This window comes from Phoca vitulina, unplaced genomic scaffold, assembly GCF_004348235.1.
Source record: "Phoca vitulina isolate PV1807 unplaced genomic scaffold, GSC_HSeal_1.0 scaffold2, whole genome shotgun sequence".
In the NCBI taxonomy this organism is placed as follows: Eukaryota; Metazoa; Chordata; class Mammalia; order Carnivora; family Phocidae; genus Phoca; species Phoca vitulina.
The window spans coordinates 84,137,656-84,160,201 of record NW_022589705.1 but is presented as its reverse complement, the minus strand read 5'-3'; the positions used below and the strand labels follow the sequence as shown (position 1 = coordinate 84,160,201).

Below are 22,546 nucleotides of genomic sequence, written 5' to 3'. Positions count from 1 at the left end.
GATATTTAAGGGCCTTTCCAATAACAACATGTATGAACCCTTAACATGCTGTCTCCGTGTGCCCTTGAAGAAACCATAAATAATAGGTCCCAAAAGGCAAAAGTGGCAACATCCCAACTCACGTGATTTATTAGAATACCTCAGGGTTATACAATTATTCAAATTTTTAAAGAATAAATTAATAATCTTGTTATTAATTCCTAAAGTTTATGTTAATAACAGATTTCAATACCTATCTATGATAGAGGGCTGCTAAAATAATGTCCAATTTGGGGTACCTGGGTGGTGAAGTCAGTTAAGCGTCTGACTCCTGGTTTCAGCGCAGGTCTGTGATCTCAGAGTCAGGACACCAAGCCCTGTGTCAGGCTCCGTGCTCACCACGGGGATGCTTGAGTGTCTCTCTCCATCTCCCTCTGCCCCTCTCCACCACTTACATGCTCTCTCTCAAATAAATAAATCTTTAAAATAATAACAACAATGTCTGATTCTCCTAGGATAACTCTTTTATCCGTGTAACTCTTGGGATGAGAAGGCAGATACTCTTATCCCCCACATGACAGATGAGCAAACAGATTAAGACCTGTGACTCTTTCAGGAAGCTCATAACAGAGACAGGACTAGAATCCAGTAATCCCATTTCTGAACTTCACCAAAGAAACCAAAGAAAGCTTACCAAAGAACTTTACCTAACAAAGAACCAAGAGTATAAATGAGATTAAAATTAGAAAGAAAGGATTTAAGAACTTTCAAACACTTTGGAACCACTTATTAATAAACAATTGATAATACTAGCTTCTGATTAGGGCATCTATTTAGAAGCAGGCCCTCAAGGACCGCCACCTGTCCGCTGTTTCCTTTTCTAACAAGTAGGCTATAATTGAGACTAGGCTTCCTTGCAATTAGCCCATGTTTGTGGGGTTTAGCAATAGAACCACATGTCTAAAATTGTTGGTTTTAGACCTGCTTTAGAAAGTTGGCTGAATCAGAAGAACACGCTGGCTCCCTTTCACCCCTAGGAGTCTTTAATTAGGATATCAAGGGGCCACAAGGATTAGGGCTGGTAATGGCAAATGTAAACAGCAAGTCACAACAAGCAGCCCAAGGAGAAAGAAACCAAAAGTGCTTTTATTACCTAATTTAATCTTCACAGTAACCCCCTCAGGTAAATACCATCATGATTATTTTATAAATGAGGACGAAATAAAGAGTCAAAGTCACATAGCTGATAAGTGGATTCTCACCTAGGTATTTCTGACCCACAATTTGCTTTCTCCTCTGCATTATACCACCTCTCCAAGGAATTCTCTGAGCTCTGACCTTCAAGAAAGCCAGTCCTGATCCACATCCCAAATATCACAAACCGACAAGAGGTTGATGGGTAGTTTGTGCATTCTTTCATTCAATCATGTATTCATGCAAATACTGAGTGGTTACCATGCATCAAGCTCTGAGGTAAGCACTGGGGATAAAACTGGGAGTAGAAACAGAACTGTCTTCATGCCATTTACTATACAGTGCAACAGGAACACACGGATTAAAAATCACACTAGTAAATTAATAGAAGCTGACCTCACAGAGAGGTCTAAGAGGCTACCACTAGTGGTCAGGACGTTTCTAAGTAGAAGTGGGGGCACAATGAACTTGAGCTAAAATGGATGACAAAAAGGCGGAACAAGCAGACGCATGACCGGAGACAAGGATGGACAGGTATGGACAGAGCCACACCACACAGGCACTTGGAGACCGAATTATGGATTTGTGTCCTTATCCAAAGAGCTACAGAAAGTCATTTAAGTGTTAGTAGGGGTAAGGTGTGTACATTTCAAAAAGATCACTTCAGCTTCAGTATGGACCACAGATGGAAGGAGAAGAATGGTGCCAAAAGATGTGGAGGGAGGCCAGATCCGTGGGCCTGGAGGCACGAGGGCGGTAAGAGCTAACCACACTGGGGGGATACACAGCACCTACCATGCCCCAGGCCCCTTTCTGGGCACTTCGTAGGAATTAACTGAATCCTTACAACAACTCTATGAAACATACTATTATCCCCATCTTATAAAAGAGAAGTTAAGTAATTTAATGGTATTACATGCCCCCTTCATGTGCTCACTCCCTCATAATCAGTCCCTTGCAAACATCTTTCATTCACTTGCCCCCCTGCCCGTCGTATTCAACTAGTAAAACTTCAGATCACACTAAACCATACTAACAACCTCTCCAGGCCCGCACCAAAGCAGCTAAGTTACCGACTAAGCTCTGTCTCTAGAGAAAATGCCAACTACTGACTGGCATCGTTTTTAAAAAAATTTTTAAGTAGGATCCATGCCCAGCGTGGGGCTTGAACCCACAACCCCAAGATCAAGAGTCACATGCTCTACCAACTGAGCCAGCTAGGCACCCACATTTTAAATTTATCACCACAAATCTCAAACACATTCCTCGATGCTGCCAGCAATCCCATGACATTTCCCTTGCTAGGTTCACTTTGTGACTCCCCAAAATGACTCTTGCACATCTTTTTCTTTCTCAATAAACCTCCAGCCCTCATCAGCTAAATGACTTTGTCCCCAAGAAGCAACACTCAGACCATCATCTCCTAACTCCAAGTCGAGCATTCTGCTTCCCCTGTTGTTACAATGAAGAGGCTTTGCTGATACATGAAGTACAACTTTTCATGTCTACGATGGATCCGATTCCCTCTTCAGAAGCAATGACCTCTGCTCGCTTACATCATTTTTCTCCCTGCGCAGACTCTCAAATGCCCCTAACTCAACCGGCACGCGGTCCACAGGCCAGCAGCACTGGCTCGCAGACTCCTACCAGTGGGAGTACAGGAACTGAGAAGAGGCACTTGGACATCTGGGAAGCAAGCTGACCTGGCTACAACATCCAACCACAGGATCCGAGGAGGACTTCTCAGATAGGGTTCCAGATCAGTGAGGGTGCTGATCAACTCACACAGTGAGTCACATGTGGAGTGAGTTACAGACAAAATGCACATAGCAGTCCCACATGTAGGTCCTAGACAGATTAGAAAAAATTGATTGGTCCTGCATCACCGATAGCTTGAGAAGCCACACTCTAGAACAGTGCTTCTCAAACCTGAAAGTGCACCCGAATCAGCTGGGGATCGCCCTGAGGTGCAGGCACTGACTCCGTAGGTCTGGGGTGGAGCCTAAGTTTCCCTATTTCTAACAGGTTTCCAGATTGATCCAGAGGCCATATTTGGAAAGCAAGATTCTAGAATTTCTCATCTTAAAAAACAAAAACCAGGGCACCTGGGTGGCTCAGTCGTTAAGCGTCTGCCTTCGGCTCGGGTCATGATCCCAGGGTCCTGGGATCGAGTCCCACATCGGGCTCCCTGCTCGGCGGGAAGCCTGCTTCTCCCTCCCCCGCTCCCCTGCTTGTGTTCCCTTTCTCGCTGTGTCTCTGTCAAATAAATAAATAAAATCTTTTAAAAATAAATAAATAAAAATAAAAATAAAAAACAAAAACCAGAAACAATAAACTCTCCCTTGATCTCACACCTCCTTCCAGCTGGTCCAGCCCCAATGTCTCTGCTTCTCCTCACAGCAAAACTGAGAGTGGTCTCTACTCTTCACTTCCGTACCCCTCATTCTCAAGTCACGCCAATCAGTCTTCTATCCTCAATGCTCCACGAAAACTGTTCATAAGAGCCAAAGGCCTCAACACTGCCAAATTCTATGTGGTCTCTTCCTTATCCTCCAAACGGCATTTAACACAAATAACCACTCTTCCTCTACTGAAACCCTTTCTTCCTTGGTTCCAGGATATCACACTTTTTCTGATCTTCCTACTAAACGGGTCATCCTTAGTCTGCTCTGCCTTCTCTTCTACTTGACCAGAGACAGTCCTGGGGCCTCTCCTCTTTACCTGTACCCTCCCTTCTTTGGGCAATCTCCTCCAGTCCCATGACTTTTAATATCAATGACCTCCACATTTTTATCTCCAGCAATGACCTCCCTGAATTCCAGAAGCATATCCAACAGCCTACATGACTTCTCTACCTGGATGTGTAACTGATACCACATATCCATATATTCTCAGATTCTTGATGGTATTTTACCTCCCACCCTTCTTTCCCCAAACTCATTCCTCTTTACATCTTCCCCCAATTCACAATACCACCATTCACCCAACTGCCCAGGCTGAACACCCAATCGTGCCGGGTGTCTCTCTCCCTCACACCCCACCTGCAAAGCCATCAGCAGCTCCTATCAACTCCACTTCCAAATTTTCTTGAACCTATCCCTCTGCTCTCTATCCCCTATAAAGCACCCTAGTCCAAACTACTGGACTTTCACCCTACCTACTACAACAGCCTCCTTAAGTCTCTCTGCTACCAACTCTCCCCCCTATATATACACCACTCTCTAGATAGCGGCAAATTAAATTTATAAACATTTAATCAGATCAGGACTCTATTTCTGCTTAAAAACAACATAACAAAACACCTCACAGCTTTCCCTTTCACTTAGAAGAATCTAAAGTCCTCACCAAAGTCTACTAGGCCCTGTGTGATCTGGTCCGTCCTTATCTCTATGACCTCATCTCCTACAGGTCCCCTCCCCACTCCCTGATTCTTGCACACAGCGTTCAGCCCTGGGGCCTTTGCACTAGCTGTTTCCTCTTCCCTCTGTACAGCTGGCTCTTTTTGGTCATTGAAGGGTCAGCTTAAATTCTACCACCCCTGTAAAGACTTGACCAGACAATATAAGGTAGCTCTCAACCTCTAACATATCACCCTGGTTTATGTGCACCTTAGCATTTAACCCTCTCTGGTATCTTGTTTACTTGTTTATTGTTCGTCTCTTCCTCCCCACCCCTACCCCCACCTTCTGTCTACCTCATCACTATATCCCTGGGGTATTCCATATCTTAAAACGGGGCCTGGCTGACAATAAATACATGGGTCTGTAGCACAGGGGAGCAATCCAGGCTGGATACATAAATTTATGAGTCATGTCCACAGAGGTGTGGTTACTTAAAGCCAATGGGGTGGATGAGATCACCGAGGGAGAGTATCTACTATGAGTAGAGAGGAGGGCCTGGGACAGTAGAACATTTCATAGCTGTAGAATGGAGGAGAAGTAGGAGGAAGAATAGGACAGTGTTACATCACTGGAGCCAAGACAAGAGAGTGTTTCTGGAAGGAACGAGTGGTCAACAGCGTCAACTTCCCTGAGAAAATGACCAAAAAAAATCTGTTGAATTCGGCTTCACGGAAGACCCAAGTGACCTTATTGAGAGATGTACAGTGAAATGACAGAAACCAGCCTGGGACAGGCTAAGTGGAGGGAGGCAGTGAATACAGACAGCTGTTTAGAGACGTTTGGCTATTTTGAAGTGAAGGTGATGGATCCAAGAGGACGCAGGGTTGAGGACACTCGGTTTCATCTGTTTCTGTTTAAAGGAGGCACTATCCTAGCACCACCTCCTGTGCGAGCAGCGAGTCACCCAAAGGCTTGAGCCTTCTTCCTCAGCTTAGAATTCTACTCCCCTTGGACTGATGCCCAAATGTCCAGAGTATCAATCTGGAAGTCTTTTTTTATACATACATCTCATCTTCCTCACTACAACGGAAGATAAAAATGCCCTTCTATACACTTCCCCTTGGTGTGTCAGGAACAGAAGACGTGGCTGTTTATCCTGGAGGGCTTGGGTTTAGAAGGCCTGCTCTGCCATTTTAATTTTAAGGCACATTTTGGAGGAGTCATTATTTCTACCCCAGCAAGAATTTTCTTTCCATTTTATAGCCTCTAGAGAGCTTCCCTTTGTCTCTGTTGCACACTCCTCCTGCACCCTGCCTGCTGCCCAGGCAACATACTATGAAGGAAGGAATCCACACGGTCTCAGAAGCCAGGCAATCTCGGTTCCCCTACAATTCAGTCACACAGCAGTTCAAGTGATACCACTTCCCAATCTCAGGTTCTTCAAGTGTACACAGAGATTCTCTCTAAACTTCACAGGGCTGATGTCGGGATTATAGGAAAATACACATTAAGTGTACACACATAAGGCCTGGCATAAAGTGTATCCTATAAATGTTAATCCAATTTTCTCCTCATCACCATTCGGATAAAGCATTATTACACCCCCTGCACATTTTTATTTAGTTTCTCTTTCCCTCTAAGTGTACCACGAAGCCCTTGGGAAAAGAACCTTGGGAAATTCACTGGCCCAGTTCCAGCAGAAATAATTTTCAAGTAGTACTAAAAGAGGTGGGCGGGACCAGAGGTGTCACCGGGCAGCATCAGAAAGGGCGGGGAGGACGCCCTAGTCAGAAGACCTCAGCGGGCTCCACGTCCGGTTCTCAGCGTCTCCCCACCACTCCTTGTCCAAGTTCCCTTCTTGTAGCCTTGCATGTGTCTCTTTACCTCACCCTCTTCGTAAGTCCTGCTTCTAGCAAGTCTCAAGTCAGTGTCTTCAGTATTACAAACACACAGAACAAAGAGCACACACACTCAGAGCACACACATACCGGGCAGTATGCTGGGCAATGAAATCCTCAGACCCAGTCCTGTCTCTCCAGTTTACTGGTTCTGTGACCCTTGTGGATTATTATAATTCTCTGAGTAGAAGTTTCCTCGTTTGTATAACAGAAATGACCAATATATCTGGACTATAAGATTGTAAGGATGAAATGAAATAATATATGTGAAAGTACTTTGGCCACTATAAAACATGGTTATTGTTATATTATAGGTACACAAGGCAGCTGCAGAGTCTCCTTTGGCCAGTTTGGGGTGCTATTAAGAAAGTCCTCAGTCCTGGAGTAGTCTGTTCTATGATCTATGGCTACCTGTTTTTATCCCAAGTCCTCCCATCCCTGGCAGCTGAAAAATTTATATTCTTCCTGATTACACATGATTCTCTTTTCTTAGCAAGGATTCTTCAACTTCTCTGACTAAATGGCTCCATGTCCCCAGAATGGTAAAGACCACTGGCCCTGATGCTCTATAAGGGCCTTTTGTGGCTCTAACATTCTAAGCCTATCCATCCTTTGCACCCAAAGTACTTTGTCCATATCTCTACTTGCACAATTTCCAGTCTACTTTGCATTACAGCTTTATTTTATATCATCTCCTAAGGAGAGAGCAGAAGGTTGTCTGAGTTTTATGTTCCCCATAGCACTTAACATGGAACTTTGTACACAGAGCTTTGTGCTCCAAAAATATTGGCTGATTGACTCAATGTTAATTTCTCTTTTTTTGCACTTATTGTCCATACCACACAATAATTATAGACTACCCTCTTATTCTTTTATGCTTTTTTGTAGCTTTACAGGCCTGGCAGAGCATGAAACACATCGTCAATATCTTTTTTAAAGACTGGTGACTGGTTTATTTCTTGGTCAAGGTGAAAAAGCCCTATCAACCTATCCTACCTATGATTTTTAACAACTTGCTCTGGTTACTGACAAATATAAACATGGCATTTATCAGACTGTAACAGAAGGAAACTGCATAACAGAGTTATTACACAGGTAGAGGCAAATGAAATGCACAGGTTGAGGGGCCTTTTTCTTGCTAGTGGCATCAAAAATATGGTAAAAAGGCAAATATATTGATAGTGAGCAGATCTGGACTCCAGAGTTTATCTCTAGAAGATGGGCACTCTCCTAAAATGGCTCCCAATGATCTCCACCTGCTAGTGTCCATGTTCTATGTGGGCTCCTCCCCTTGAGTTTGGTCTGGGCCTCATGACCTTCTTCTAACAACAAGAATATGGCAAGAATTAGGAGATGTCATTTCTGAGATTAGGTTGTAAAAGACTGAATTCTTTCTTGCTGGCACTTTCTCTCTTTTGCCGTCTCTCGCTGTGATGAAGCTAGTTGCTGGAGAGGCCCATGTGGCAAGGAACTGAAGGTGGCCTCTGTCTACCAAACAGCAAGAAACTGAGGCCCTCAATCCAACTGCCCACAGGACCTGGATCCTGCCAACCACCTCTGAGTGAACTTGAAGCTGGTCCTTCCTCAGTCCCACCTTGACGGTTGATATCTTGATTATAGCCTGTGTGAGACCCTGAAGCAAGGGACCCACTAAAGCCATGCCCAGCTTCCTAACCCACAGAAACTGATATAATAAATGAGTATTGTTTTATGCTGCAACATATATACCCTGTATATTTAAAAAAGGGAGGGGGGCACCTGGGTGGCTCAGTCGGTTGAGCGTCCAACTCTTAGTTTCGGCTCAGGTCATAGGTCTCAGGGTTGCAGGATCGAGCCCTGCGTCAGGGTCTATGCTGAGCGTGGAATATGCTTGAGATTCTTTCCCTCTCTCTCTGCCCCTCCTCCAGCTCACACTCTCTCTCTCTAAAATAAAGAACTAAAATCTTTTAAAAAAAATTTTTTTTTAAATAAAAAAGGGAGGGGATGTGGAGAGAGAACCTACGGATTAAAAGATTCTTAAAAAAAGACATATCAACCAATCACAATGTATGGATCTTAACTGGCTCCTGATTCAGACTAACTGTAAAAAACAAAACAGAATCATTGACGAGAAAACGAAAATTTGAATGACTGGATATTTGACGGTATTAAAGAATTCTTAAGTTTTTATGTGATTATTAAAATTGTAGGTTTTTTAATTTTAAGAAGCCCTTAACTTTTTTTTTTTTTTAAGATTTTATTTATTTATTTGACAGAGAGATAGAGAGCACAAGTAGGCAGAGAGGCAGACAGAGGGAGAAGGAGAAGCAGGCTTCCCGCCGAGCAGTGAGCCCGACGTGGGGCTCGATCCCAGGACCCTGGGATCATGACCTGAGCCGAAGGCAGCCGCTTAACTGACTGAGCCACCCAGGCGCCCCAAGAAGCCCTTAACTTTTAAAGATACATAATGAAATGTTTACAGATGAAATGATATAATGTCTGGAATTTGCTTCAAAATAATACAGGATGGGGTTAAGTGGATAAGGGTATAGATGAAATAAGATTGGCCATGAGTTCCTGACTGTTGAAACGGGGGATGGGTACATGGGAGTCCCATTTTTATGAAGTTTCCTTTTGTATAAATTTGAAATTTTCTCTAACAAAAAAACCTAAGAAAGGGGAGGGGGTGGGTAGAATCCAAGTGCCCAAGGGCCCTTCTAGTTCTGACAACCTAGGATTAGGTAATAATCCCATAGTACTTCAAAGCCTATGATACAGCCACTCTGACCTTCCGCAGGTTTCCCACAGTGGATATACCATTTAAGTCCATGCCAGTGACCAATATTACCAACTTTCCCACAAAAAAACTCTGTTGAGCACTTAGATTTGATGAATTAAGATTAAGAAAATAAGAAATTAAGAAAAATAAGATTATTTGCACAATTTGGCCCATATAGATAAAGAGGATGGAGTGATATGGTGGCTAATTGTTAGAAGATGCTTGACACAAACTAGAAGGAATCACCCTAGGTCTTCCTGGTTTGGAAAACCAACTCCCGTTGCGCTTTATTGTGGCCTGCCTGGGGGCACTCCAGCCTCCCACCTACATGGATGTTTTAACACTTCCTCCCTGTGCTGTGTATAGACTTAATTTCTTAATCCCTTAAAGTTTTCTTTCAACTGCCGTGAATGACCTATTTTCCAATTTCCAATTGTGTTCAACTAATTAAAAAAGAAAAAAAAAAACCTCATGATCAAGAGTTCTACAAGAAAAGAACTTCAACAGGGAAGAAATCATATCTTCTTTTTCATGTCAAAGTCTCTGATTCTTAGGTTAGAGAATCAACCTTTGAAGTTCCTACTAAACAAGAAGATTCACACCACAAAGTAAAATCGGGACAGACAAATGAGAACTTCATGACTATATTCATGACTAGCCTTCACCTCTCTTTAAAAAGAACAGTCCTGAGATTTACACTCCTAGGGGTTTTCAACCTTAGCTAATTAGCTAGGAGCTTTCAAAAATATCCTTACTGTCTGGCAACTGACTCAATTTCCACAATGAGTCAGTGATATGAAAAAGGGGGAGCAGAGGAAGAAGGACTCTACATACAAAGAAACTTAGGAAACATAACAACTTAATGTATCGTGTGGCTGGTCAGATCCTTATCCTAACTAACTGCAAAGACATTTTCAAGACAATCAAGGAAATCTGGTTATGATCTTATCTAGATATTATTAAGGATCTGTTAATTTCATTAAATTTGATGACGGCATTATGGTTATGTAAGAAAATGTCCATATTTAAATATGCATATAAAAGTGTGCAGGGATAAGGCACCTGGGTGGCTTAGTTGGTTAAGTGTCCAACTCTTGACTTTGGCTCAAGTCATAATATCAGAGTTGTGAGATCAAGCCCCGTGTCCGGCTCCCCACAGAGTCTGCTTGTCCCTCTCCCTCCCCCTCCCACCCCTCCCCACACATGCGTTCTCTCTCTAATAAATAAAATAAAATCTTTTTTGAAACAAGTGTGTAGGGGTAAAATGACATGATTTCTGGGATTTGCTTTAAAATTCCTCAACACATTAAAAACAGAAATGAAGCTAATGTAGCAACATCTTGAAAATTACTGATTATAGATATACATAGGTTCACTATATTGGCTTCCCTCCTTCTGTGAATGTTTGAAATTTTTCATAATAAAAAGAACAAAACTTGAGGGGCGCCTGGGTGGCTCAGTCGTTAAGTGTCTGCCTTCGGCTCAGGTCATGATCCCAGGGTCCTGGGATCGAGCCCCACATTGGGCTCCCGGCTCCGCGGGAAGCCTGCTTCTCCCTCTCCCACTCCCCCTGCTTGTGTTCCCTCCCTCGTACTGTCTCTGTCAAATAATAAATAAATAAAATCTTTAAAACAAAAACAAAAACAAAACTTGAGGGGCACCTGGATGGCTCAGTCGGTTAAGCATTTGACTCTTGATCTCAGCTCAGGTCTTGATCTTGGCTAGGGGCTTGATCTCAGGGTCATGAGTTCAAGTCCTACACTGGGCTCCACGCTGGGCATGGAGCCTACTTAAAAAAAAAAAAAAAAATTGAATGCTAACACCTAGTACAACCAAACTCTTTAGCAGTATCTACCAGAGCTGATATATGACCCAGAATCTTATTCCTGGGTATACACCCAAGAGAAATGAGTGCATACGTCCACCAAAAGACATACTTAACACAAGACTTCTGAGTATCCATGGCAGCTCTCTCAAAAAGCCCAAACTGTTAAGATCCCAAATGTCCGGGTGCCTGGATGGCTCAGTCAGTTAAGTGTCTGCCTTCGGCTCAGATGTGATCCCAGGGTTCTGGGATCGAGCCCCACGTTGGGGGGTCCTTGCTCAGCAGGGAGCCTGCTTCTCCCTCTCCCTCTGCCCCTCCCCGCCACTCATGCTCTCTCACTTGCTCTCGCTCTATCTCAAATAAATAAAATATTAAAAAAAAAAGATCCCAAATGTCCATCAACAGTAGAATAAATAAATAATTGTGGTACATCCAAACAATAAAACATTACATACTCCTACATACAACATAGATGGAATACCCAATATCCGGACACAATGTTGAGCAAAAGCAGCCAGACCCAGAACAGTGCATACTGATTCTATTTATACTCTATTACACAAAACTCAAGAATTCACAAAACTAATCAATGGAGATAGAAGTCACAATAAGTGGTTACTTGGGCAGCCAGTACTGATGAGGAAGAAGCACAAGGGAGCCTTCTGGAGTTCTGGAAATATTCTCTATCTTGACTTGATGAATATCCTGATGTGAGCAGTCTTTACATGAAGTATAATACATAAAAATTCACTGAGTATTGGGGCACCTGGGTGGTTCAGTCGGTTAAGCATCCAACTCTTGATTCCGGCTCAGGTCATGATCTCAAGGTCTTTAGACAGAGCTGCTGGGTGTGGAGCCTGCTTAAGATTCTCTCTCTCCCTCTCCCCCCCGCCCCCGCCCCCGCTCATGCACACTCTCTCTAAATAAATAAAATCTTTAAAAAAAAGTTTTTAATGGGTCTGCTTCTAGAAGCTTGGCAACAGAGGTTTCAAACTTTTTCTAAGACAGACTTGAGCTACTGCAGATTGGGACAAGTTCAGTGACCTGAGAAATTATGAGAAAGAAAAAATAATCTATGTCTTCTGAGAAAGAGACAATTTCTAACTGATGTATTCCTTTTGTGGAATATTAAGCTAAAATAAATTATCTCGGGGCACCTGGGTGGCTCAGTCGTTAAGCGTCTGCCTTTGGCTCAGGTCATGATCCCAAGGTCCTGGGATTGAGCCCCGCATCGGGCTCCCTGCTCAGCAGGAAGCCTTCCTCTCCCTCTCCCACTCCCCCTGCTTGTGTTCCCTCTCTCACTGTGTCTCTGTCAAATAAATAAAATCTAAAAAAAAAAAAAGATTTAAAAAAATAAAATAAGTTATCTCAATAAAGAACAAATGAATATGGGAGTAAAAAATCAGAATCCTAGGTATCAGTATTTTATAAAAGCTCTGTAAGCAATTCTAATGTGCAGCCAATGCTAAGGACCATTCTTCTACCACAGCAAGCTCAAACTTAAGACTCCCAAGCCTTTCTCCTTCCATTTCAATAGGACTGTGAGACAAGGTAGTAAGAACCAAAGCTTGAAAAGATGGTGGAGCAGAGAGGACAGAGAGAGTAACCTCTTTGAGAAGAGCATGAATCTAGGGCAAGGGAGGAAAAACTTAGGTCAGTGCTAATGGAACTAAGAACAAAGTTGTAAGAGACTGAATATCACAACTCATATTTTAGTTCTAGCTTCACTACCAACTAGCTATGGGTATGACTTTAGGCAAACTGCTTCATCTCTCCAGGCCTCCCTATGATCTCGTACAGCTTTTAAACAAAGTCTGGAGAGGAAGGTGAGAGGAATCAAGTAAGAACAGACCCCTCTGAAAGACGCTAGGATTGCTTCTAACATAGATAGCACTTACCATCCTGTATTGTAATTATCGACTTGTTTATCTCCCCCCACCAAACTGTGAGCTCTTAGAAGGCCAAGATTATAGTATTTCATCTCCGAATCCAAGCACATGCATAGAACTTGGCATATAGTAATAGTTCAGTAAATGTTCAATGGCTAAATAGCTGGACACTATGAGGAGTGCCTATATTTATGTTCTTACAAGCATAGGTGTACTTATATAAGAAAGAACAATTCATCTCCCACATGTAACACTGAGTAATAACACTGAACATTATTTTCTTTATTAACACCAACTAAAGAAGTCCAGATTCTAGGATGCCCAGAATCATCAGAAAGGCTCCCCAGAGATGTCCTGCCAGAGGCCTCAAAAGTCCATGCCTCTTCCTCCCTAAATAATATGCCTGCTAATAATACCTAATGCTTATACATTATTTCACAGTTCAAAGCGCTTTCACTCCCATACACTCAATTAATTCTCACAACTCTACGAGGAGGTATTATCAAACCCATTTTATACGTGAGGAAACAGAGGCTCATATTTTAAATAATTTGCTAACCCAAGGCAAGCTGAAAGCTTCTAAAGGAATGCTTTCACAGGCAGCCCCTGTCGTCAGTGCCCAGAAAAAGAAACAGGAACATCACAATTTCCAATCCCCCAGTCTCCCCAAATAAGATGGATCGGTCAGTCCACTAGTTGCTTTTCTTTATTATGCTAACTACCTCTTAAGTTTTCCTTATCCCCATGAGAATCAGTTAAACAGATTACTTTTATTTTTTTAGAGAGAGGGAGGGGCAGAGGGAGAGGGAGAGAGAGAATCTTTTTTTTTTAAGATTTTATTTATTTATTTATTTATTTTAAAGATTTTATTTATTTATTTGACAGAGAGAGTCACAGTGAGAGAGGGAACACAAGCAGGGGGAGTGGCAGAGGGAGAAGCAGGCTCCCCGCCGAGCAGGGAGCCCGACGCGGGGCTCGATCCCAAGACCCTGGGATCATGACCTGAGCCGAAGGCAGACGCTTAACGACTGAGCCACCCAGGCGCCCCATGATTTTATTTATTTATTTGAGAGAGAGAATGAGAGAGAGAGAGCACATGAGAGGGGGGAGGGTCAGGGCAGCGGGCCCCCCTGCTTAGCTATGTAGCTTGTAGCTCAAGACAGAACCCACCTCAACCTTCCAAATGAGCAGGGAGGTTGCCAGAAGGGTTAGGTGTGTATTGCTCTCGGAGACCGTCTGTCACCTAGGGTAGACATTAAGACCTAGGACCCCCGAGCCCAGCATCATCTTACAAAGAGGGCGGGGATCAAGTGTGGATCCTGCTGCTCTTGCTGTCTAGCAATTGGGCTGCAGCCTAGTGATTCCCCCATTCTGGGCCTCAGTTTCCTCATCTGTAAAATAGGCCTAAGAACTGGGCTCTCACGGCACCTGCCATGACAGGCTGGACAAGATTTTTGAAGGGCCTTCCTCTTCTTTTGTTCGGGGTAGTCGCTTGACCAACTGAGCCACCCAGGCACCCGGAGAGAGAGAATCTTAAGCAGGCTCCACACCCACTACAGACCCCACACGGAGTTTGATCTCACAACCCTGAGATCATGACCTGAGTAGAAATCAAGAGTCTGACACTTCACTGACCGAGTCACCCAGGTGTCCCTACCGATTACTTTTACTATGCTTTAAGCAAAAAAAAATAAGGCCAGCCCACAGCCACACTCAAAAGCTACTAGTTAACCTCCCTGTGTATAAAAAGCTAAAGAAGTTAAGAGCAAAATTTGCTCCAATGGGAAGCTCTAAACCCTGCCAACCAGAGAGCCCTGCAGCACTCGAGGTATTTGTCAGCCATGCACAGCTGATTCAGTCTGTACTTGCTCCAGTATTTTCTCACTAACTTGTAAGGTTACTGTTTTCTCCACACTACTGTGAATTCTTACAAGAGCAAAGGTCACATCTTCCAGTGAGGAAGGTCCAGCTCCTCTAAATGAGCATATAGTACCCAAAATCAGACCATTAAACATGTTTTTGTGTCCCAATAATTGACATAAACTGCCTTTCCCAAAATTAAAAATTAAAATACTTTAAGTAATTAACAGGTTGACATTCTTCAACAGAACACATACAGAATCTAGATTCTCTAAGAAACAAAGATCAAAGGACACTTAGCACTACAATAATGCCAGGCACACATTTTAGAGGGCGCTGAATAAAAGTGTGCTGAATAAATGGTAACTGGGAGCTTAAAACCCATTAAAAATCACTTCAGGCAGGGCGCCTGGGTGGCTCAGTCGTTAGGCATCTGCCTTCGGCTCAGGTCATGATCCCAGAGTCCTGGGATTGAGCCCCGCATCGGGCTCCCTGCTCGGCGGGAAGCCCGCTTCTCCCTCTCCCACTCCCCCTGCTTGTGTGCCTGCTCTCGCTGTGTCTCTCTCTGTCAAATAAATAAATAATATCTTAAAAAAAAAAAAAATCACTTAAGGCAGAGTAAAATAAGGACCAAGAAAGATGGGCACAGAATGCCAAGTTAACTGGAAAAATAGCAAATCAGATTCTAAGGCAGTTCCACCCAAGGTCATGCTTGGGGTCCCACAAGGGATCACTCTGAATTTAAACACCACATTACATCTACGCAGAGACCTATAGCCCCAGTGCATGCATTAGGGCGGGGGCCTAGCATACAGGTTCTCTCTCCTGGAGGAGCATCTCCATCAGCAGCAGCTCTCCCCCTCCCCCAATTACTCCCCATTCACATGCCCTGAGGCCCAGCCACAGGACTACAGGAGTTAAGCCAGACAGAAATAAAAGTTGGAGGAAATTAGCATGCCACCTGACACTTTTCTGGCACAGCCTGAACTGATTAATTTAAGTTACAAACATGACTGAAGATTCCACTATGCTGGTGAAACTACTCTTATTCTGCAAACTAGAAATAGCTTATTTATCAAACGGGAGCATTCCTCAAGTTTTTTCTGCCCTGTCAGCAACCCAAAGCTCCATTTCCTCAAATCCCTCACCTACAGTGTTTTCTTGGATCCCAGTCTCCCCACCTCTCTGCCTTCCCCACTCCTCACCCTAATCCCCTGAACAGAGCAAGAGACCTAAACTCCTTTGCCCTAACTCAAGCTTTTCAAGTTTTTTTTCCAGTTACAAACATGTACAAAGCCTGGAGGCTACTGCCTTGTGTAAAGCCACAACTAGATGGGCTGAGCTGCAGCAAATAATGAAAAGCAAAGAAAAAATGAAGGACAAGACAGGGCATGATCAGGAAGTCAGCTAAATGCTTTTCATTCAGGCAGGACTGGAGGGAACCCCACCCACTGGGAAGAAGAAAGCATGAGGTGAATGGTTTCCAGTATAGAGCCAGACTCTCTCTGGATTTAGGTCCTTACAACACAGCTATCAAGCCTGCTCTGGGGACAGACTCATCCCCAAAGAGCTCTGAGTACCCTACAAGAATCATTAAGCTGTCCTCGGGTTGAAGTGACATTTTTAGGGGGAACAAACTCCCATAATTTAAGCCAAACAAGCCAAGCTTAAACTGCAGATTTTCTAGTCATACAGAGCTGAGAGCGGCTCAAATCATTCTACTAGGAAGTGGGAGCTCAGACGAAGCTGGAAATCCTGTCCTCAGTAGCTCTCCCTCCCGATGGGCCCTGAGGTAAGCTGGCACACCTTTTCCAAAGGTGGAAACTGACTGTGGACTTTGAACTTCCTTATGGCCCCTTGTTCTTTGCAATAGCATCAGAAGAATGCCACAATACTATGCCACCCTACATAGACTGAACAAAGCATTTGCTATTCTAGAACAGTTACTTGGGATACACATTAATATACTCCCCACAGATCCAACTTTGAAGACTTCTCTCACTCTTATTTTTAACCTTTTACATTCTCTTTAAAAACAAAAACAAAACTGGCTTATCTATAAAAGCCACAGTCTTAGAAACATTCCTGGGGGGGGGGGCAGGAATTAGCCTGAGGCCCCCTCCCGGGGTATATTGTGGTCAAGTTCCCATACAGAATCCATGCTGTGTGTCGGAGCAAACTTCGAGTTGTGGCCCTTCATCAAACAGCGTCAGAACCTTCCAGGATCCATGAAATCAAAGAATATCAGACCTAAAAAGATCTTTGAGGATCAATTATCCAGCCATTCATTTTAAAGATGGGGAAAATAAGGTCCAAAGAGAGGAAAAAGGAGGCTTGGAGCAAAATTAGACCTAAAAGCTAGGTGTCCAGAATCCCAACTCAAACCCTTTAAGCCACACCATACCTCTTCATAAGACTGAGTTTATGGGAGTCAAGTGGCTAAGGAAAGGGAGGGAAAAGAAAGTAAATATATGGTTCCAAGCAAAGAGACCAACTCCGTGAACTCTCCTCCTCCTCTGGGCTTTGTGGTGTGACTCAGGGCCAGTTTCTGCTCCTCCATATGCCCTAACTGTAAGAGCTTTTCTATTAAACATTACATAATTTTTACTAAGAAGCAAGATTTAAATTCCCACCCACACCTTACCTGGGCCTCCCAATCACTGGCCAGGCAAAGTCAAAAACAACCAAGTGCTACAATGGAAGGGCTACAAGAACCCTGAAGCAGAACCAGAAGAGCCCTTGGTGGAAGGGGCAAATTTTAAAAAGATGACTCAACTGGATGACCCTATTGAAGGAAACTACATCACCAGACTTCATATTCTAGTATCCAGTATCTAGGCCTTGGAGAAAATTTTGATTCTCTGAATCTTGGTTTCTTTAACAGTAAGATAAAAAATGAAGACTTTCATTCATTTGAAGGCCCTTTCAAGTTTTAAAAGGCTTCACCTCGGGGCACCTGGGTGGCTTAGCTGTTAAGCATCTGCCTTCAGCTCAGGTCATGATCCCAGGGTCCTGGGATCGAGCCCCACCTTGGGCTCCCTGCTCAGCGGGAGGCCTGCTTCTCCCTCTCCTATTCCCCCTGCTTGTGTTCCCTCTCTTGCTGTGTGTCTCTCTCTCTGTCAAATAAATAAATAAATAAATCTTTTAAAAGAATAAATAGTATGGTGACTAACAACATAATAAAATAAAATAAAAATAAAATAAAATAAAAAATAAATAAAAGGCTCCACCTCTTTCCAAGAGGCCAAAGGAAGACCGTAACCACAATAGTACCCAAGAGGCAAGGTACAAAAGTCTTAAGCTGGGCCACCAGTCTGGAGATGGGCCCTGGCAGACAGGCTTCGAAGTTAGCCTTCCCACAACCTGACCGTGAATATCAAGGGTACCACTAAAATTCAATATGGGGGAAACAGTGCATACTTTCTTCAACGGTGTGCCCACTAGAATGTTGGCTGTGACGCCTTTAAGGATCTGGTTTGACCATCTACAGATGGTTTAAATTTGCCACTGCTGATTGTTTCCAGCCCCTCCACTGAAATCAAACTGAGTATTTATTATTGAGTGTCTACCACTAAATATATTAAATACTTTCCCAATATCCTCATTCTCGATTTTCCCTTTGATTTAGCATTTTAAATGTTAAAGACCTATGAAAAAAATGTAAAAACCCTAATCACAAGTAAATAACTAGAAATTTCAATTAACAGAAAACAGAACAAGACAAAACGACTGAGCGTAAACAAGCTTTTTTCTACAGCATCTAAGTCACACAGCCAATGCAACATTCTCCTTTCAGAGTCTGCTCCTTCCCAGGGATGTGGCTGATGGTGAAAACACCAAATAATGTAAGCAAAGAGGACCAGTTTGGTTTTCTGCTGGCTCATCAACAAAACATCTTAACATAGAGGCTACCGTATATCTGAGACTAAAGCCAACAACTGAATCAATGCAAAAGGAAATGCAAGCTCTGATGTAAATTATGAAAAGTAATGAATCTTAAATAAGCAAGGACTTGCCTGCCCACCCATTAAGGCTGGGGCAAAGATGATTTCTATCAACAAGATTACAAACACTAATTTTCAAACCTCAGTATAGCTATGGAATTACTTGATAAAACTGCAGATTCCCAGGGACCATCCTCGAATAGTCTCATTAATTGGATCTGTCGTGGAGCCCATATATTTGCATTTGTATTCTGATACAGAAGGTCCAAAGACTATGCTTTTTAAAATACTGTGAGGAAAAAGCACATTGTTAGCTCTCCTGGACACCTAAATGTACGTTTTCTGAGAGGTGTAACCTACACTATGTGTTCCGAGGATGCCCGACTGATTTTCAACAGTACCAGACCCACTCTCTCCCATATTGAGAATCAATATGGGCTGATTTTAAGCACTTTAATAAGGTAATCCCCACTCCCACCTCCCAAAGCCACTTCCGAAGTCAGTGTCACCTCCACTCCTCATACCAAAGACCCTTCTAAAGGGTTCCTGAAACACAACATTCGGGCTCCTTTTCTTTGATGGCGACTCACTGGCTTCATTCTGGGCTGTGTGTTACTTCTCAGAAAAGTCTTCCATTCCATCCTATCTAAAGTGAAATCCTCTCTAAAAATAAGCACCCCTTCTCTAACTTGGACCTTGCTTTTTCTGTTTTATTTCTCTTCATGGTACTTAGCATTACCAGAGATTCATTATATTTTATATTTATTTACACTCTCCCTTACTAGATCATAAGCTCTACTAGAAAAAGGGCTTTCCCACCACCACCACTGTATTCCTAGCACCCAGAATGGTACCCGACATACCGTGGATGCTCAATAAATGTTTACAAATGAATGAAACACCATTTCAGAAAACAAAATAAGTTCTTGGTCTTTCATCCCATTCAGTTTGCCTTCCATATGCACTGTCACCGGTGTCATCCTTCAGATGGCTACATGGCTCAGGAAGCTGAATCTGGGTGCCTGCCCAAAAGGCTCCCTGTCACATGACTTTCACTGCCCTATGGTAATGTGAGATTTTTTTTCCCCCAACTGAACTGCAATAGAGGTTTAATGTTTCCAAATGACTTATATTCCATAGGAATGACTTGGCTTCTACTATGTGAGAAGTCAAATGCAATGTTGGCAAACACCAGTGTGAGAGCTGCAAGTTTTAACAAAAGCAGAACATAGTATGTTGGCAGCCAAACATACTTCACTCGATTCTGTACTGGGTCAGCCAAACACTTTCTGTCAAGACACAGCTAACTCTCACCACACACATTTGCCTATTCATTCACTTAGGGGCGATAATGACTTATAAAAGACAGACTATACCAAGTGCTTCATATACATCACCCTAATCTTCAAAACAATCCTACAAAATAGGTATTATTATCCCCATTTTATAGATTAGGAATTTGAAGCTCCAAGGAATTAAATAACTTACAACTAATAAATAAGTTAGCAAGGAGTGCCTGGGTGGCTCAGTCGGTTAAGCGTCTGTCTTTGGCTCAGGTCATGATCCCAGGGTCCTGGGATCAAGCCCTGTGTCAGGCTCCCTGCTCAGCGGGGTGTCTGCTTCTCCCTCTCCCTCTGCCTCCCATCCCCACACTCTCTCTCCCCCACCTCAAATAAATAGAATCTTTAAAATAAATAAAATAGTAGCAGACTAGGTTCTGAATTCAAGTCTACTTGACTTTAAATTCTTGCTTTTTTCATTTTAACACTTTTCATTCCCAAGGCTCCCCCCATCTCCCATCCCCTGCACTAAGCCTGGCACATAGAACACGTTTGATAAATGTTTGCTGAATTCATGAGAGTTAAATAGGACATTTTAACTCAAACTCAAGAATCTGCCTAAGATCAAATTCTTCAGTCCAACTTCAGCTTAAAAAAAAAAAATCATGTTCATTTAACTCCCTTTGAATAAGTAATGGAAAACACAGCTTTTTCAGTTATTCCAAAATGGAACCTATCAAAACATAATTCATTATTATTATGGAAATCTGGATATAAAGCAAATGAAATCATAAAAGCAGTGTTGTTTAGCACATTAGGAGGCAGACATGAAGTAAAATCTGAGTTCAAGTTTCTGGTGTTTCAGCTATAAAATAGTGATAAATGCTCTTGCCTCCCCACCCAACAGTAGTGTCCTAAGATTTAAATGTGATAATAAAGCGTTATACAGAGATAATTATTAGTGTGATCTGAACCTTGACAGCAGAATAAGAATCTGATGTAAGTCTCAACCCGTAAGGCCAGCATTATTTAAAGTTCCACTACATGTGGAAGCAACGTAAGAGGTAAATGTCCTAAACTCCCGACTAGTCCTAAACTTTCCCAAAGAAAGGAAGGATGTGACCAAGAAGAGTACTATGTTAAGTGAAGTATGTCAGACAGGGGCGCCTGGGTGGCTCAGTCGTTAAGCGTCTGCCTTTGGCTCAGGTCATGATCCCAGGGTCCTGGGATCGAGCCCCGCATCGGGCTCCCTGCTCAGCGGGAAGCCTGCTTCATCCTCTCCCACTCCCCCTGCTTGTGTTCCCTCTCTCACTGTCTCTGTCAAATAAATAAATAAAATCTTAAAAAAAAAAAAAAAGTCAAAGACAAATACCATGTGATTCCACTTATATATGGAATCTAAAAATCAAATGAACAAACAACAAAAAGAGAAACAGACTCATAAATACGAACAATAAACTAGTGGTTGCCAGAGGGGACAGAGGTGGAGAAACAGGTGAAGTTATAAAATAAGTAAACTTCCAGTTATGGGGCGCCTGGGTGGCTCAGTCGGTTAAGCGTCTGCCTTCAGCTCAGGTCATGATCTCAGGATCCTGGGATCGAGTCCCACATCGGGCTCCCCCAGGGAGTCTGTTTCTCCCTCTGCCTCTACCCCTCCCCTGGTTCATGCTCTCTTGCTCTCTTGCTTGCTCTCTCTCTCTCTCAAATAAATAAATAAAATCTTTAAAAAAAAATTTCCAGGGGCGCCTGGGTGGCTCAGTCGTTAAGTGTCTGCCTTCGGCTCAGGTCATGATCCCAAGGTCCTGGGATCAAGCCCCACATCGGGCTCCCTGCTCAGCGGGAAGCCTGCTTCTCCCTCTCCCACTCCCCCTGCTTGTGTTCCCTCTCTCGCTGTCTCTCTCTCTGTCAAATAAATAAATAAAATAAAATAAAAAATAAATAAAAAATAAAAAATAAAAAAAAATTTCCAGTTATAAAATAAATAGATCATGGGGATAAAAAGTACAACATAGGGAATACAGTCAAAAAGAAAAAAAAAAAAAGGAAATGATGTGCCTTACCCTTTTTATGTCTTAAGTCCTATTTCTCCAACTGCACCATTAAGTCTCTCAATGGCAGAGAACTGGGATATAAACATCAATATATTGTTTTGTTTTGTTTTGAGAAGGACCATGAATGATCTCACCACAATGTATAGAGGGGAGAGGAAAGGGGAGCCTGGGTTCCTCTATATCCTGATAATTCCTTCCTTTCATGCTAAGGCACTTACCCATTCAGATAAATCAGATCTATAAACCAGGATGATTAAAACAAGAGTCCAGATGATTTCTTCCAGTTTATAAAAGCTCACTCTTAGGGACAGCCAATAAACACTATCACAGCATAAGTCTACATACTGGCTTAGTCCTCCATTAGCTAAAGAAAAAATAAGCAGAATACAGAAAAAATTCTCAATAATCTTAAATACCTTAATTTTAAATAAAAGACTATATAGCATTAGTCCTAGTGAATGTCCTAAAGTGCATTTATCAATGACATGGCTGAGATTGGTAAGAAATGATAAAATCCTTCTTAAACC

At 42.8% G+C, this 22,546-nt stretch overlaps 1 protein-coding gene and 1 non-coding gene across 9 annotated transcripts in view; both read right to left on the bottom strand.

The window, feature by feature from the left end:
* LUZP1 (leucine zipper protein 1) overlaps positions 1–22,546 on the bottom strand; it is a 105,181-nt gene that overhangs the window by 43,838 nt on the left and 38,797 nt on the right. Inside the window, exon 1 of one of the 8 annotated variants that reach the window (XM_032391565.1) lies at positions 279–295. The exons of the other annotated variants lie outside the window; for them this stretch is intronic. The gene's annotated coding sequence lies outside the window, so the exon portion shown is untranslated. Of the gene's footprint in view, positions 1–278; positions 296–22,546 lie in introns of those variants that run through there. 8 annotated transcript variants of the gene reach the window in all.
* On the bottom strand, positions 2,324–2,396 carry TRNAK-CUU. Its single transcript has one exon. It is a non-coding gene; the product is annotated as a tRNA-Lys (tRNA).